Source organism: Capricornis sumatraensis, chromosome 18, assembly GCF_032405125.1.
Source record: "Capricornis sumatraensis isolate serow.1 chromosome 18, serow.2, whole genome shotgun sequence".
NCBI classification, from domain to species: Eukaryota; Metazoa; Chordata; class Mammalia; order Artiodactyla; family Bovidae; genus Capricornis; species Capricornis sumatraensis.
This window is the reverse complement of record NC_091086.1, coordinates 42,319,252-42,337,919: the sequence shown is the minus strand read 5'-3', so window position 1 is coordinate 42,337,919 and position 18,668 is coordinate 42,319,252.

Genomic DNA, 18,668 nt, shown 5'->3' with positions numbered 1-18,668 from the left:
GTCCAGTGGTTCTCAACCTTGAAGAGCTTTTGTAAAGCACCAAATGCCAGGACTCTGGGCTTCCCATGTGACCCTAGGGGTAAAGAATCCATCTGCCAACGCAGGAGACATAAGAGATGTGGGTTCAATCCCTGGGTCAGGAAGAGTCCCTGGAGGAGGGCATGGTAATCCACTCCAGTAATCTTTCCTGGAAAATCCCACAGACAGTGGAGCATGGAGGGTTACAGTCCATGGGGTCACAGAGTCGGACACGACTGAAGCAACTTAGCACACACACATGCCAGGACTCTGTTGCAATTCAGTTAAATCAGAATATTAGGATAAAGGCTGATTAGGCATCAAATATTTTCAAAATCTCCCAAGCAGATTCTAATGGCTAACTAGAATTGAGCCCTACTCTTGTTTATATACTTTGCAGCCAAAGATGGAGAAGCTCTATACAGTCAACAAAAACAAGACTGGGAGCTGACTATGGCTCAGATCATGAACTCCTTATTGCCAAATTCAGACTTAAATTGAAGAAAGTGGGAAAAACCACTAGACCATTCAGGTATGACCTAAATCAAATCCCTTATGATTATACAGTGGAAGTCAGAAATAGATTTACGGGACTAGATTTGATAGACAGAGTGCCTGATGAACTATGGACGGAGGTTCGTGACACTGTACAGGAGACAGGGATCAACACCATCCCCAAGAAAAAGAAATGCGAAAAAGCAAAATGGCTGTCTGAGGAGGCCTTACAACTAGCTGTGAAAAGAAGAGAAGCAAAAAGCAAAGGAGAAAAGGAAAGATATAAGCATCTGAATGCAGAGTTCCAAAGAATAGCAAGGAGAGATAAGAAAGCCTTCCTCAGCGATCAATGCAAAGAAATAGAGGAAAACAACAGAATGGGGAAGACTAGAGATCTCTTCAAGAAAATTAGAGATACCAAGGGAACATTTCATGCAAAGATGGGCTCGATAAAGGACAGAAATGGTATGGACCTAACAGAAGCAGAAGCTATTAAGAAAAGGTGGCAAGAATACACAGAAGAACTGTGCAAAAAGAGCTTCACAGCCAAGATAATCACGATGGTGTTATCACTCACCTAGAGCCAGACATCCTGGAATGTGAAGTCAAGTGGGCCTTAGAAAGCATCATTATGAACAAATCTAGTGGAGGTGATGGAATTCCAGTGGAGCTATTTCAAATCCTGAAAGATGATGCTGTGAAAGTGCTGCACTCAATATGCCAGCAAATTTGGAAAACTCAGCAGTGGCCACAGGACTGGAAAATGTCAGTTTTCATTCCTATTCCAAAGAAAGGCAATGCCAAAGAATGCTCAAACTACTACACAACTGCACTCATCTCACACACTAGTAAAGTAATGCTCAAAATTCTCCAAGCCAGGCTTCAGCAATACGTGAACCATGAACTTCCAGATGTTCAAGCTGGTTTAGAAAAGGCAAAGGAACCAGACATCAAATTGTCAACATCCACTGGATCATGGAAAAAGCAAGAGAGTTCCAGAAAACATCTATTTATGTTTTACTGACTATGCCAAAGCCTTTGACTGTGTAGATCACAATAAACTGTGGAAAATTCTTAAAGAGATGGGAATACCAGACCACCTGACCTGCCTCTTGAGAAACCTATATGCAGGTCAGGAAGCAACAGCTAGAACTGGACATGGAAAAACAGACTGGTTCCAAAAAGGAAAAGGAGTACGTCAAGGCTGTATATTGTCACCCTGCTTATTTAACTTCTATGCAGAGTACATCATGAGAAACGCTGGACTGGAAGAAGCACAAGCTGGAATCAAGATTGCCGGGAGAAATATCAATAACCTCAGATATGCAGATGACACCACCCTTATGGCAGAAAGTGAAGAGGAACTAAAAAGCCTCTTGATGAAAGTGAAAGAGGAGAGTGAAAAAGTTGGCTTAAAGCTCAACATTCAGAAAATGAAGATCATGGCATCTGGTCCCATCACTTTACGGCAGATGGGAAAACAATGGAAACAGTGTCAGACTTTATTTCTTGGGCTCCAACATCACTTCAGATGGTGATTGCAGCCATGAAATTAAAAGACGCTTACTCCTTGGAAGGAAAGTTATGACCAATCTAGATAGCTTATTCAAAAGCAGAGACATTACTTTGCCAACAAAGGTCCATCTAGTCAAGGCTATGGTTTTTCAAGTGGTCATGTATGGATGTGAGAGTTGGACTGTGAAGAAGGCTGAGTGCTGAAGAAATGATGCTTTTGAACTGTGGTATTGGAGAAGACTCTTGAGAGTCCCGTAGATTGCAAGGAGATCCAACCAGTCCATCCTAAAGGAGATCAGTCCTGGGTGTTCATTGGAAGGACTGATGCTGAAGCTGAAACTCCAATACTTTGGCCACCTGATGCGAAAAGTTGACTCATTGGAAAAGCCCCTGATGTTGGGAGGGATTGGAGTCAGGAGGAGAAGGGGACGACAGAGGATGAGATGGCTGGATGGCATTATCGACTCGACGGACATGAGTTCGAGTGAACTCCAGGAGTTGGTGATGGACAAGGAAGCCTGGCGTGCTGTGTTTCATGGGGTCACAAAGAGTCGGACATGACTGAGTGACTGAACTGAACAACTCTCTCAATAGTCTTCCAGCCTTGACAGTCTGATCCTTCTATGTGAAAGAATATGAAAATGTTAGTCGCTGGGTCATGTCTAACTCGTTGTGACCCCACTGACTGTAGCCCATCAGGCTCCTCTGTTCATGTAATTCTCCAGGCAAGAATACTGTAGTGGGTTGCCATTTCCTTCTCCAGGGGATCTTCCCTACCCAGGGATCAAGCCTGGGTCTCCAGCGTTGCAGGCAGAACCTTTACCATCTAAGGCATCAGGGAAGTCCTATATAAGGCAGCAATTTTTAGGATGAGATCAGCCTGATGAAGCTAGGACATTTCAGGACTTTCTATGGGATTGGGGTTCCATAGTCACAACAGTGTACTTTAAGGGGAAGGCCAATGTGGGCAGAAATCCCTTTGTGTCAGGCCATAGGCTTGGGGTTATAAGACATAGCACAGTACCCACTTGGCATACCCAGTGGCCATGTAAGTGCTGGTGAAGGACGGTGGTGAGAGCTCAGTCTCTTTCAATGGTGCATTGACAGATCAACAGCATCCTTCACACTTGCAGGAAGGAGCAGCCTGGGAAATGTCCCAAATAAATGCAGCTGCTCTTTGTTTCTGGAGAGGATGCCAATAACATTTTGTTCCTTGGGGTTCTCAAGAATGAAACTGTGCGCATAGCTATAAAAACAAACAAACCCCTAGGGATAATTATCATACTAACCAATATGTCATATAGACATTTATTTAAGCTAATTAATCACAACTTGTATTTTGAGCTATATTCTTCCAGACTTTATATTAAGATATTCAATGAAGGGAAGAAGAAGAATTTATTAGGGGATACCCTCCGGGACATTTTAGTCAAAGTCAAAGCTTCTGCAGCTCCCTAAATTGGGGTCATTTCAGGAACTCATCCCAGAGTCTGGTAAATCTAACTTGCCCACTCTCTATGTGTTCCTCTTAGCAGTTCGATAGGATACATGGTCCGGTATCACTGTGCTTATTTCACTGAGTTGGAAACTGACACATCAAAAGGTTAAGCAACTCACTCAATGACTAGAAAATGCATAGCCTCCATTCAAGGATACATCTCTGGATTCTAAATTCTCAGGTTATCCAGTTGAGTCAAGAGGAAATTATACTACTCAGGTACACCATAGATGAGAAACCAACCAACCAAGTGAAAGCAGAGACATTCTAGTGAAAACACTGGCATTGGATTCTCATTACTTGTTACTGGCAAGCTAAGGCTTTTACTACTGTACTCTCTCTGGAAACCAAGAAGAACATGCACCAGATTAGTAGGTGGGAGCCAGCCTCTGGTTGGGTCAGATCTTTCTCCTTTCTCTTTACCCCACTCCTGTCTCAAGAAGCAAGTGATGCTGAGACTCTGTGTATCCAGTCTCTGGCATAGGACAACTAACCCAAAAATGTTCCTTAAAGGTCGAATAAAAAAATTACCATCCATGAAGAGACAGTTGAGAAAGAGACATCATAGCTAAGCATGGGTGTGAGAATTCTCGAGGCCAGAAGATATGACTCGGGCTCCGACAGAGTCTGCAACAGTGATGAGTGTCCTGAAGTGCTTACGTGGTACCAGACCCTGTTCTAAGCATTTGACATACATTAATCCACTTAATCTTTAAAACTCTATAAGAGAGGTATCTATTACTACCTCCATTTTTAAAAGGAAAATAAATGAAGAATAGAGAGTTCATGTAGTTTGCTCAAGGTCACACAACTAGGAAGAGAAAAAATCAGCCTCTGAGTTTGGTGTCTTAATCAATGTGCTCCTAGTTAAAGTGTTAGTCGCTCTGTCATGTCTGACTTTTTGTGACCCCATGGACTGTAGCCAGTGAGGCTCCTCTGTCCATGGGATTCTCCAGGCAAAAATACTGGAGTGGGTTGCCATGCCCTCCTCCAGGGGATCTTCCCGATTCAGAAATCAAACCCACGTGTCTTATGTCTCCTGCATTGGAGGCAGGTTCTTTACCACTAGCGCCGCATGGGAAACTCACTCAGTTGTGTTCCAACTGTTGCTATCCCATGGACTGTAGCCCACAGCCTCCTCTGTCCTTGGGATTCTCCAGGCAAGAATACTGGAGTGGGTAGCCATTCCCTTCTCCAGGGTTTCTTACTGACCCAGTGATTGAACACAGGTCTCCTGCATTGCAGACAAGATTCTTTACCATCTGAGCCACTAGGGAAATCCATACTGCATGCTAGGATTCTATTAAAAATGAAACTTTTCTTCAGAGAAAGACTTCCCAGTCATGCTTTAAAAAGACTATATCTTCTATTTCAACAGAAAACTTGCCTTTTGAGGTTTCAATTTTTTATTCTGGAATATCTACACAGCTCTTAACATGAAAATCTCAGCAGAGGAAGCAGAATAGAGGAGCTCTTCAAATCCAGAACTAGACTAGATCAGTTGATCAAGGATATAGGTCTGCCAAGGCAGGTAGTGAACAGAGGAAAGCAGTCTTTTTATAAGTCAAATATAGAGACTGTGTGTCTAAAAAGTGCTCATAAATCACAGTATGCAAAGACACCTCTGTGGAATCTGTACTCAGATAACTGAAATACTGGGGATCTGGACCATCGTGGAATGCATTCACTTTTCTCCCACCCACTGACTTCTAACCTTCTCTGTTGGGGTCTTTCTTCCTCACATCTTGATGGGAACTCAGGCTGACCCCTTCCTTTTCCAGTCAGTCAGGTTTCGAGGGTGAACAGGTTTCAGGTAAACAGTCCAACTGGTCTAACCCAGCACTTCAATCTCTCATGCATTTCGAATTGCCCCTCCTGTCTTATTGCAGGCCTGTCCTGGGGCTCAAATACCTGCATTAAGGAAGGGAGGAGAGTATGGACCATTTCTTGTTCACCCTGTCATACTCTCTGCCCTGCTGATACTGCTGCTGTTAACTTCTCAGAGGGCTTCCGCGGTGGCTCAGATGGTAAAGAATCCACCTGCAATGTGGGATACCTGGGTCCGGTCCCTGGATTGGGAAGATCCTTTGGAGTAAGGAACAGCAACCCAATCCAGTATTCTGGCCTGGAAAATTCCACGGGCAGAGGTGTCTGGCAGGCTCCACGGAGTCGCTAAGAGTCAGACACGACTGAGCAACTTTCACTTCACTTAACTCCGCAGGACCAGGTAAGGGCAGGGGGCAGAGCCCGACTGACCAGTACTGTAGCATTGTGCTTGCGAGCCCTCTACATGGCAAATCTTGGCTTTTGTTTCACTCATCCTTTCTGCTAGTTCTTTGGAGACCTCCTTGCTGGAGACAGCCCAAAGGAGACGATGATCTCCTAGCTGGCCGTGCATGACCTCTTCAGCTCCTGTGTGACAGCTGACCCTTCAGTCTTCTTCTGAGTTGTCTAGCCCCCACATTGAGTGGGGTTCTTTCAAGGCAAACGTAGCCTGGCTTCCACCTGAGGTGGCCCCCTGACCCATAGATGACAGGATGACGTTCACCCTCTCCCACCACAGAATTCAGTGTTATTTATTGTCCCACCAGCCCCCCCTCTTCCCCCAAACCATTGGGTACAATACCATCAACTTTTCCCCTTTGGACTTTCATAGGCCCTGTGACCTGCTGACCCTGGAGAACACTTGTCAAACTCTGCCCCAAATTCTTTTAAATCCATGGCAGTTTCGAGTTTCTATAGTAATGCAAGCAGCTAGTTTGGGGGTGAATGGGCAAGATTAATTCTCTCCTCCTGGCCAAAACCCTGGTATCTTCTACACTGTCTCCTACATTTAATTTGAGTAGGGGGAGGGGAAGAAATATTTTGGGCTCAGAGAAATCCTCTCTTACTAACCTTTCAGCACTGTTGTTGACTTTTTATGTGTAGGTGAAAGTGGTGATGTGGATTGCAAAACTGGTTCCAACCTCGTAGAAAGTCCTGCTGATGACCTTACATCTACTGCCCTCAGCTCTGAAGCCTGGCAATCAGGTCCATCCTACGTCACATCCTGTTGCAGAAGCAAGAGAGCTAGCCACTTCTATAACGTGCTTAGAGGTATTTTGATCACCCTGTTGCTGCTGCTGCTAAGTCGCTTCAGTCGTGTCTGACTCTGTGCGACCCCAGAGATGGCAGCCCACCAGGCTCCCCCATCCCTGGGATTCTCCAGGCAAGAACACTGGAGTGGGTTGCCATTTCCTTCTCCAGTGCATGAAAGTGAAAAGTAAAAGTGAAGTTGCTCAGTCATGTCTGACTCATTGCGACCCCATGGACTGCAGCCTACCAGGCTCCTCCGTCCATGGGATTTTCCAGGCAAGAGTACTGGAGTGGGTTGCCATTGCCTTCTCTGTTAATCACCCTAAGAGTAAGCAAATTAACACCTCAAGATGACTTACAACATTCAATTTTAATATTTATAAACTGAAACTGTGCTTGCTGATTTTTCTAACCATAGAATGACTCCTTAAATTTCTTAAAAAGTAGGGGAGATTTTTTTCTTTCTTTTAGGCATATGGAAAAGTAAGGTAGGTATAATATAGAAAAGGCAGTGAAGGACCCTTAGTTCTACAAATATACCAATCACATAAAAATAAAAAGTGTGAGCAGAATGTGAGCTTCTAAAAGCAGTCTCCACCCCTTGCACTAATGCTGGGCCACAGAAGAACTTGAATAAATAAATTCCATCTCTACTTCTGGAGAGGAAGAGAAGTATCATGAGAATGTACTATTAAATGCCTAGTGAAACTTCAAATTCAAAGCAACAGAAAAATATAAATCTCACATTACAGGGAGATTGACAGCTAGATGATCTCTGTTTTGACAGGTTGATCTATAAGCTGTTCTTTCCATGTCATTCTTTTTTCCTTCTTACGAAGTCTGTGTGTGAATCATCACACTCTGGGTGAATCATAAAACTATATGAGTGAATATGGATGATTACATGACTTTTAACTGGAAGGGAACAGTGGCTTTAGTTCCCTGATGGAACCATCTTACCCTGCCATAGATTTTCTCTCAGCCAAGAGTCACGCTTCCTTGGTCAGAGGGTCTGATTGTCGGATTTGGTGTAAGGTTCAGGCTCAGTGACCAATGAGACTCCGAAGGGCAGCAGCTGCATATTTCCCTGAATCCTGGTCCCAACCAAGGGGATCAGCCCTTTCCCAGGGCTGGCAGTGCCCCAGGCCCCTGCATTGCCCCTGGCTCTCCACCTTCCACAGCCAGATCCCTGGGCCTGAGCCTGGATGGTGGCAGGAGGCCAAGTAATATAGGAACAAACTTTCCCCCTTTCCACTCTCACAGGACATCAAGTTGGCACAAAAAGTGCCAATGTACAGGAGATTGGCTTAATAACTGGGATTTAGTCTCTTCCTTCAAAATAAAAATAACATGCCTTCAAATTACAACATGTTCCCTTAACAATACTGCACAGATTATTTCTGGAACAGTGGTTCCAGCTGAGGCACCTTCCCGCCAAGCGTCTCACGTGCATTAGCTCATTGGGACCTGACACCCAGGGGATTGTTGTTGTTTAGTCACTAAGCTGTGTCCAGCTCTTTGTGACCCCATGAACTCTAGCCCGCCAGGTTCCTCTGTCCATGGGATTTCCCAGGCAAGACTATTGGAATGGGCTGCCATTTTCTTCTCCAGGGGATCTTCCTGACCCAGGGATCGAACCCCCATCTCCTGCATTGGCAGATGGATTCTCTACCGCTGACCCATCAGAGAAGTTCCCCTCTCCCAGGAGTAGATGGCACTAATATTCTGAGCCCTCTTTTAAGCCATGAGTCACTCCACTGGTTGTGACTTTCTTCCAGTCACACAGCTGATTATTCTCAGTGTCACAACTTAAAGTCAGTTTCCTTACCCTTAGAATTCTACCACCTTAATTGAGAGGAACGCTACATAGCACTTTTGAAAGAATGGTTAATTTTTTTCTGATTACATAAGTACTTTATATTCATCAAAAGAAAACTACAAAAAGTAAGGAAAAAAAAAAAAAGAAAGAAAATTGGAAAAACACTAGGAAGCACCAGGAAACAAAGAAAAATCACCCATATCCCCTGTCAGACATGACGGCTGCTTTTAACATTTGGTTGTTTGTGTAATCTCATATGTCCATTTTCCTTTAAAAATGGTTTCATATTGTGCATACTGGTTTCTTAGGAAGTTTCTTTCATTTTCTTCCCAATTATAAAGGTAATACATGCTGATTACAGAAAAACCAAAAATCACAATCATAAAGAACATCAAAACCATCCCATAATCCCACCCACCAAGAAGTAACCATTAAAAAGCAACTTCATTGAATTTGACATTTAGAAAGCCCATAACCTTGCAACATGCCCCTAAGGCAAGTGTAAGATGTTTTCGGGGAAATGAAGGAGCTAATACTTAGCCATTATCCTGATTTAGAAATGAGGCTGATTTGTCTAGAATGAATGCCTCTGCATTTCAGTCTCCTTGCTTGTATATATAAGAGTTTCCAATTAACTTCACAAGAATATCTTCAGGATCAATATTAAAACATTGGTTGAGAATGTTGAGTGTTCTGAAAGAAATCTACACTCTCCAGGCCATGAGCCACACTCATTCAGTTGGAGGTCCTCCTGCCAGGCCAGGCCACACAGAACTGGGGCCATATGAAAACAGAATAAGGTGGTTTGGCTGGAGATCACCCTCTGGCTTTATCTGAGCCAGGGACTGGAAGGAGCTGACAAAGCAGAGCAGGATGTGCAAGATCACTGTTCCTCGTGCAGTCAAAACCGTCCAAGTCACGTCCCTGTGCAGGTGCTAAAGACTTCGGGAGGGAGACAGCTCTCTTCTCCAGGGCATTTATATTGACTTTTTTCTGAAATTTTCTTATTTTATTGCTATCTCTCAAAATTGCCTTGAAAATAGTCATCAGTATGGGGAACAGTGCAGCGTCTGACTTACATTTTTCTTAGGGATATGGCTGTGCCGACAAGGATTGAGTCGACACAGTGGCTTAACCAGTCAACTGGAAGCACTGAGACTGGAAGAGGAAAGTGTTTCAATGCTACAGAATAGGAAGTCTCGATGGGAACTTACAAGACAGGTGGATTTTTTATTATGGTTGCACCGAGGCCCCTAGGAGCAAGCACTCAAGTATGTGCTAGCTTGCTAAAATAAAACAGAACCAATCAAACTGATGAAAACCTTAATCACACTCCCGATGTGTACCAACCCACTGTTGTCTCCTGTTATTCCCAGGCTCCTCAAGGCCTGCTCCTTCTCCTGCACATCCTTGTGGATATAGCGAATGGCACCACTGTTTACTCAGTTGTTCTCAGTCCAAATTCCTCAGCATCATTCTTGAACACTCCCCTATCCTCACTCCCCAAATCTAATTACCAAGTCTTGCTGATGCTGCTTTCTAAATATATCTCAGCCCTCCACTTTTTTTCCATCCCCAGTTTGCCCAAGCTACAGTCATCTGTTACCTGGCCCACTGCTATCGACCCCTCACTGGCGTCCCATTTCCATTCTTGTCATCCCCCAGCCTCAGCAATCCTTTGAAAACACAAATCTGACAGTGTCCCTCTTCTACCAAGAACCCGCTAATGTTTCCCCACATTTCTTTTAATCAAAGAGAAATTTCCGTGCAGTAAAAATCACTCCATGGAGTATGTGATTATGGAGATTTTCACAAACACAGAGTGGTATAACCACCACAGCATTCAAAATATAGAACAGTTCTTTTGAGTAATTATGAATAAAACTGTTATAAAAACTCACAGAGAGTCTTCTGTGTGAAAATAAGTTTTCATTTCACTTGGATGTGGTGTTTCTGGATTGTATGGTAAATGTATATTTATCTTCATAAGTAACTGTGAAGCTATTTTTCAAAGTGGCTGCTCCACTTGCATCCCTATGCTGGTGGGATAAAGTCCAGACTCCACACGAGGTCTTCAGAGTCCTCTACCCCTAGCTCCTGCCTGCCTCTCCATCCACAGCTCTCTCTATTACAGCCCCCCTTTCCATGCTTTATCACCCAGTCTCACTCAGACTTCTTTCATTATTGTGCTAAACTCTTACTAATCTCCAGGACTTCCTATATGCTCAGTCTTTTGCCCAAGATAACTGTGCATCCATCTTTACCTGAAGAACTTTTTAATTTGACAAACTTGCTGGTTGAAACATCACCTCTGCCAGAAAGCTTTCCCTGAATCTCCATTAGGATCCCCCATGTATGGATATTTCCCTCATTCACTCACTCAACAAAAGGTTTGATGACTAACAACCAGGATCTAAGTTCTGTTCCAGGCACAGGGGAGAAATCAGTGGATAAAATAAATTTAAGTCCAGACTCCCATGGAGCTGGGAGATTAGAACATTGGGTGACAGCCAGCGCTATAAAAACCTAGAGCAGAACACGTGGGGTTGCTATTTTAGACAGGACAATCGGAGGACACCTCTGAGCAGAGGACATCTCTGGGAGAAGAAGTGTGAGTGAAATAAAGAAGGAGCTCTGCAAATAGCTGGGGAAGATCATTCCAGGCAGAGTAACCAGCAAGGACAAAGATGTTAAGATAGGGACTTCCCTGGTGGTCCAGTGGTTAAGACTCCATGCTCCCAGTGCAGGGGGCATGGGTTCCATTCCTGGTCTGGGAACTAAGATCCTGAGAGCTCCAAGACATAGCAAGGAAAAGAAAAAAAAAATTTTTAAGTTAAGCAGAGACATTACTTTGTCAACAAAGGTCTCTCTAGTCAAGGCTATGGTTTTTCCAGTAGTCATGTATGAATGTGAGCGTTGGACTATAAAGAAAGCTGAGCACTGAAGAATTGATGCTTTTGAACTGTGGTGTTGGAGAAGACTCTTGAGAGTCCCTTGGACTGCTAGGAGATCCAACCAGTCCATCCTAAAGGAGATCAGTCCTGGGTGTTCATTGGAAGGACTGATGTTGAAGCTGAAACTCCAATATTTTGGCCACCTGATGCAAAGAGCTGACTCATTTGAAAAGACCCTGATGCTGGGAAAGATTGAGGGCAGGAAGAAAAGGGGACAACAGAGGATGAGATGGTTGGATGGCATCACCGACTCAATGCACATGGGTTTGGGTAGACTCTGGCAGTTGGTGATGGACAGGGAGGCCTGGCATGCTGTGGTTCATGGGGTCATGAAGAGTCGGACACGATTGAGCGGCTGAACTGAACTGAAGACAGAAAAGAGGTTGGCATGAGAGGCTGACAAGTTTGGGAAGCAGCCTGGAGACCCTTGATGGGAACCTACAAAGGTAGGGAAGAGGCAAGGAAGATGAGGCTGCATCTCGAGGTGTTTGCATAACGCCCTCCACCCCATCAAAGCATCTGCCACAATGCATTGTTACTTCCTCTGAAGTTGCCTTCTCCTCTCACATGTGTGCTCTTTGAGGCCAGAGATGGTGTTTGCTCTGTTGCAAGCTTTTACACTGTGACTCCTGCATGGTAGGTTCTTCTTTTTTTTTTATTTTTTGAAAATATAGTTGGTTTACAATGTTGTGTTAATTTCGTCTATGCAGCAAAGTGACTCAGTTATACATAGCTAAAGCTTTTTCCATTATGGTTTATCACAGGATAATTAATATAGTTCCCTGTGCTATATGGCAGAACCTTACTGTTTATCCATCCTACATATACTTTAGTTTTCATCTGCTAATCCCAAACTCGTAATCCTTCCCTCCCCCACCCCCTCACTTGGCAGCCACAAGCCTGTTCTCTATGTCTGTGAGTCTGTTTCTGTTTTGTAGATATATTGATTTGTATCACATTTCAGACTCCACACATAAGTGGTAGGTTCTTAGAAAATATTTAAATGAATGAATGAGTAGTTAGACTACTTCAGCGGCACAAAGTCTCTTGATTGAATGACAAATTCTGGAGAAGATGGCATGAGCCCATATTACCAGCAGAGAAAAGGAGGCTCAGATTACTGAAATGACTTTCCCATAGGCAGAGGTGAGTAACGTGGCTGGAATTCAGCTTCCTCGTGATTATAGCTCCCTCTCACAATATCTGCTCACAATATCTGTCTTTCCTGAACCAAGAAGTAACAAACTCTCATACCCAAACATCATTCTGCCCATTCTCATTCTCTGTGTCTGCTGACCTTGACTCTGAAAGAATATCTCTGGACCATTCCTTAGAGGTAGCAGGTCTTTTGTTTTTTTTTAAGCAGTCCAGGAGCTCGCAAATGTTTCTATCTTTTTTTTTTTTGACCCACAGAATGATTAAGAAAAACTGGGACACACGATCTTAAAAAAACAAAATTTCTTGTTTATTTTGAAGAAGTCTAAAGCTGTGGCGGTGCTGGCTCTGTAATGTCTGTGGAAAAACCCATCAGACTGAGGAGTGACTGTCCCTTTATGCAGAAGTGCATCTCCACTTTGCCACAGCCCTCAGTACTCTTTGGTGCCTTGGGTCTGCTCCATTTCAAAAGTTTCAGTTACTTGCCTGGAGGGTAACAAAATGTGGTTTCCTGCCCCACAACACATGCTGCAGAGCTTCAACACTTTGGCCACCTGATGCGAAGAGCCAGCTCCTTGGAAAAAACTATGCTGGCAAAGATGGGGGATAGAAGGAGAAGGGGGCGGCAGAGGATGACATAGTTAGATAGCTTCACCAACTCAATGGACGTGAGCTTCAGCAAACTCTGGGAGATAATGGAGGACGGGGAAGCCAGACGGGCATGCTGCAGTCTGTGGGGTCACAGAGTCGGACATGACTGACAGACTGAACAACAAAAGCACAAGCTGCCGGGTCCCATGGGGGAGGGGCTTTGAGAACCAGGGCTAGTCCTCTGCGTATTCTATTTCTCTTTCCAGCACATGTAGGTGGTTGAGTTCAGAACAGGATGATTAGGTAGAGTAGGCTAAAAATCAGAAAGTCAGAGAAGAAAGGTGATGCCCCAAAGAGCTGCATGCAGCAGAAGAGATTATGAGAAGGCTGCAGGGGAGCCCGCGTCCCTCCACCCAGCTCAGGGCGCCGGCCTTCGGGTCTTACCTGTCGATAAGCCCACGTGGTTTACAACGCCAGCTGACGGAGCCCCTGCTCCCCCCTTGACTATATAACTCAGTACTCCAGCTGCTGTACACTGTCTAGATTACTCTTCTATCAAAGACATCAATGCCTATCAAGCAGTACCGACTCAAGTCATGGCCTGGCTTGGGAGAACTCCAGAAGAGAGCTGGAAGGAATTTTCCATGCCAAGTTATGTAATCCAGGGTCTACCACAAATCCTGGCACACAGTTGCTGAATAAATACTTGTTCAAGATGAATGAACCTCGTGCGAGTTACTTTTCCTCCCACTTCATCTATAAAGCGAGGGGTTTCCATTTAGCTACTCTTTAAGATGTTGTAGAGCTCAGACCTCCTGTAGTTCTATGGATTTCTAAGTAGTTACAGGCAAAGTGGAGGTCAGCAATAAATACCAGGGTCTCATCCATTTCCTGGGCAGAGCAGAACAGATTTTAATGATGGCAGAAAAAGAATCAAGAAGGCTCTGATTTTCCACTGCTGAGCTGAGATAATGCCATTAGTCACAACTGTGTTTCTCAGCTTTGGTGTTAGAGCACGTCAATCTAGAGTTTACACTCTGCATATGAGTGAAGTTTATTGGTTAAAAATGAATTCATCAGAAATTTGCCTCCAGGACTCTAGACATGTGGCTGGAATGGGTGTGATATACAGGTGAGGCCATCCTGTACAGGCTGGCCAGGTGGCTGGGGCTGCCTGGCTGCTAGAATTTAAAGAGCCCTCCTGGGCCTCTTGCTGGATGACTTCCTTCTGTTAGCCTGCTTCAGTGCCTAAATCCCCACGATTGGTCTCACCTTTGAGTTAAGGCCCTGAAAGATGGAGTCCAGATGCTCCAATATGCAAAGAGGGATTTTAAATCAAAATATTTGCATTCATTACATTCATTACCACTTTGGAAGAGTAATTTTCTCCAACAATGATGATGGTATTTGCCATCTATTACGAGCACTGATCCTGTCCCAAGCCCTTTACACATGCTGAATGCTTTTTATTTTCATCCACACACCCCCCCTCTGTGACAAGTACTATATTTAGCCCTGTTTATAGGCTTGGCAAGAGCCAGAGGTCATACAAGCCTAAGTGGAGTCAAAACCAGATTCTAGATTTTCTCTCTCTCACTCTCTCTCTCTCAGGATAGAACTGACACACAGCGCAGTGCACAATCTCCACACACAGCTGGGTACATGTTTCCATAAGCACACTCTTATACAACCATCATTCAGACTGAGACAGAGGACATTTCCAGCTCCCCGGGAGGCTCTTCTCCTGGGGTGTCCCCTCACCCAGAGGGACACCTGGGTCTTCCCAGGCATCCCCTCCTAGTCAGTCCTTCAGCTTCCCTCCTCTGCAAAGGATTCAGAACCTGAAAATCTACCTATTTGGCTATGTGAAGGGAGGTGGTGGCCCAGGCACACTCACACGGAAGGAAACAATCCCCAAACAAGAATATGGGGAGGGGGCAGGGTACTGGGGTAGCAGGAGGGAGCTGTCCCTGGGGAGAGGTGAGGGCTTGTCCCCAGGTACCCGTGGCCCCCGCAGCACACCCGCTGCCTGGTCGGCTGGGACAGCATCTCCAGGGCAGGAGGACCTAAGCGCGCAGAGCCTGTCGCAGAAGTGCAGGTCCTGCATATCAAGCAGCGCTGGTTTCTCCCACTGCCGGGAATCCCAGTCTCTAACAAGAAACAGAATGCTGACAAGTGAAAGCGAGATGTGTTTGCTGGCACAGTGTCCACGGGGCGGGAAGACAGGCCAACGCAGGGCTCCCGCAGGAAGTTTCAAGCCCACTTTATAATTCTTAGTTTAGCTATCATCAACTGTTCCCAGATGCAAGGCTGTGTTTTCACTTTGCCGTGTTTAAATCCAGCTTCTCCCTCCTATTGTCTTTCTGACTGCCCTACAGATCAGGATGCTAGTTTGGAACTGTACAACCTCCTCGGGCTTCTGCACAGCCCTGATAGCATCCCCTATGAGACAGCTCTTCTGCCAGCTGTCAAGTGTTGACCGGCAGCTTGTATTTGATTATTCTTATCAGTTCTTTAACGATGCATCACCCTATCTCCAGATCTGAAGTCCTAAATAGTTGGCAGGCATTAGAAGACACACCTCAGGGAAACCTGGTAACTTAAACTGCAGGGCAATTGAAGATAAAGAGCTGTATATGTAGGTTTTTGCTGATGGAAAATGAGGAATGAAATTTCGCAAAAGGATGGAAGGCTGAAGAAAGAGGGAAGGCAAGGTGGCGGAAAGGAGAATGAAGAGTGGTAGGAGAGGGGGAGAGGGAAAAATGAGAAGAATGAAATAAAGAGCGTGAAAGGGAGAAGGATGAAGGCGATCGTGAGAAGGGGTGGAGGGGGAGGCAGGACGGGAAATATTGAGAACGAGTGGAGGAGGGAGATGGCAGATGTAGTTCAGACTTTCGGAAGATAGGAGAGGAGTCTGTAACAAGACTCCTCTTGTTATTGTTGTTAATTGTTTACAATACCTGAGTAGCTGAACACTACCAGGCAACTAAGTCAATGGATGCTTATAGAAAACTAGATGCCAAACATGGCAAATATTAAATATTCTGCCCTGTGATGTCCCTAAATGCACTCACACTTAACAGACAATGGGGTCATTATGTAGATAGATCAGGAAATACATTTGGCCCTTGTCAGTCACATCCCATTTTACATAGCTGCTGCTGCTAAGTCGCTTCAGTCATGTCCGACTCTGTGCCCATAGACGGCAGCCCACCAGGCTCCCCCATCCCGAAGATTCTCCAGGCAAGAACACTGGAGTGGGTTGCCATTTCATAGCTGAGATTATAAAAGATGGGAGAGAGAGAGGCAAATAGAAACAGTAGGGCTGTGCACTCTCTTCTTTACAAATTCAGTTGGAGAGATTTCTTCAGCTCTAACCACCCATGCTACAGCTGGACATGCTGCATTTCCAGAACATTCCATTAAAGGAATCTGGGAAGAATGTAATGCATCTTGAAAAAATTTCTGTCTAAGCCATTTAAAATTTTTGTGTCATGTTTATTGGGAGTAAAGTGCTATTTGCTTAGTTATGTCCAACTCTTTGCAGTCCCATGGACTGTGGCCCCCTAAGTTCCTCTGTCTGTGAAATTTTCCCAGCAAGGATACTGGAGTGAGTAGCCATTCCCTTCTCCAGGGAATCTTCCTGACCCAGAGATCGTACCCCAGTCTGCCACATTATGGGCAGATTCTTTACTGTCGGAGGCACCAGGGAAGCCCTATAGGGAGTAAGTGAAAGTGAAAGTAGCTTGTGTCCAACTCTTTGCGACCCCATGGACTATGCAGTCCTTGGAATTCTCCAGGCCAGAATACTGGAGTGGGTAGCCTTTCCCTTCTCCAGGGTATCTTCCCGACCCAGGAATCAAACCGGGTTCTCCTGCACAGGAGGTGGATTCTTTGCCAGCTGAGCTACCAGGGAAGCCCCAGTAGGGAGCAAACTCTCTGTTGAAACTGAGCTCCCCAGAATGGTGCATCCCTCCCCTTCTCCTCCATGAATTCTACAGGACCCAACTGTTCTTGCATGAGTTTGTTTTCAAAGTTACAGAAGGCCTCAGAGATCTGCTAAATGGTGGGTCTGTTTGGTTGTTTTGGGGGCAACAAAACATTTTACATTTTAGCATTCATTTACCATTCAATAATGTCCCTTGCTAGTTAAAAGACTCCTACAGTTCAGAAAGTTAAAATTCTACCAATAAAGAAATTCATTTTGAAGCACATAAAAATAATGGTTCAAATGTATAATGATACTCTACTTGCATTTTTCCTACATGTGTAAGTATAGTGCTGATATCATATAAAAAATAAAATTCTGAATCTAGTTATCTAAATTTAAATCTTAGAAAATCTGTTTAAAGAAGGCATCTTAAGTGAACTAGAAACACTAGAAATTACATGCCTTTAGTTTCAGTACTTCCTCATCCACTGAATGAGTATTGTTTTTTGGATAATTCCTATATTTATTTATTCATTATTTATCCCAGAAATATTTTGTTGAACTTAGTATGTGCCAGAGTCTACTAATATTTGAAGATGTGGTGAGGAAAGGCTCATTCCATACTTCCATAAATGATGCACGGAAATGATGAGAGATAATCGATGGATATTGGTATTTATTTCATGTATTTATTTTAAAAAAATAATTAATTTTTTGGCTACCCTACGCTAGGTCTTTACTGCGCTCAGGCTTTCTCTAGTTGTGGGTGGGGGCTGCCCTTCGTTGAGATGCTGGAGCTTCTCTTGTTGCAGAGCTCCGGCTCCAGGCCGCGTGGGGTCAGTAGTCGTGACGCATGGGCTTAGCTGCTCAGCAGCACGTGAAATCTTCTCGGACCAGGGATCTAATGTGTGTCCCCTGCATTGGCAGGCTGATTCTTTCCCACTGCGCCACCAGACGACTTCCTTATGAAGTCATCCGTACTTCCTCATAAAATGTAACTAACCGTACCTAATTATTTCAGCACTTCCTTATGTGATATCGGTCTCTTCACATTGAACTAGTAACCTTACAAGAGACATGACTGTGCTATCACTCACCTCTCTCTCTTCCGTCACTAACCCAAAACTTGACACACGGTATTTACTCACTGGGCTTCTCTAGTGGCTCAGTGGTAAAGAACCCATCCGCAAATGCAGGACATTCGTGTTTGATCCCTGGGTCATGACGATCCCCTGGAGAAGGAAATGGCAACCCACTCCAGTAGTCTTGCCAGGAAATCCCAGGGACAGAGAAGCCTGGAGAACTACAGTCCAAGGGGCCGCAGAAGAGTCAGACGCTACTTTAGTGACTAAACAACATTTACTCAGCAAATAGTCATCCAGTGTATGCATTTATCATAAGTTAACATTTAAGCAGCACTTAAATCCATTATTTCATTTAATCTTGAAAACAACCCTGTGAGGTAGGTCCTCTTCTCCCCACTTTACAGCTGGGGAAACTGAGAAAAAGAGAAGTGAAGAGACTTGCCACAGGTCACAAAGCATAACTGAAATTCAAATCCAGGCAGTTGTCTGGTGCTAGAATCTGTCTGCTTATCCACTATCCTCTATTGTCTAT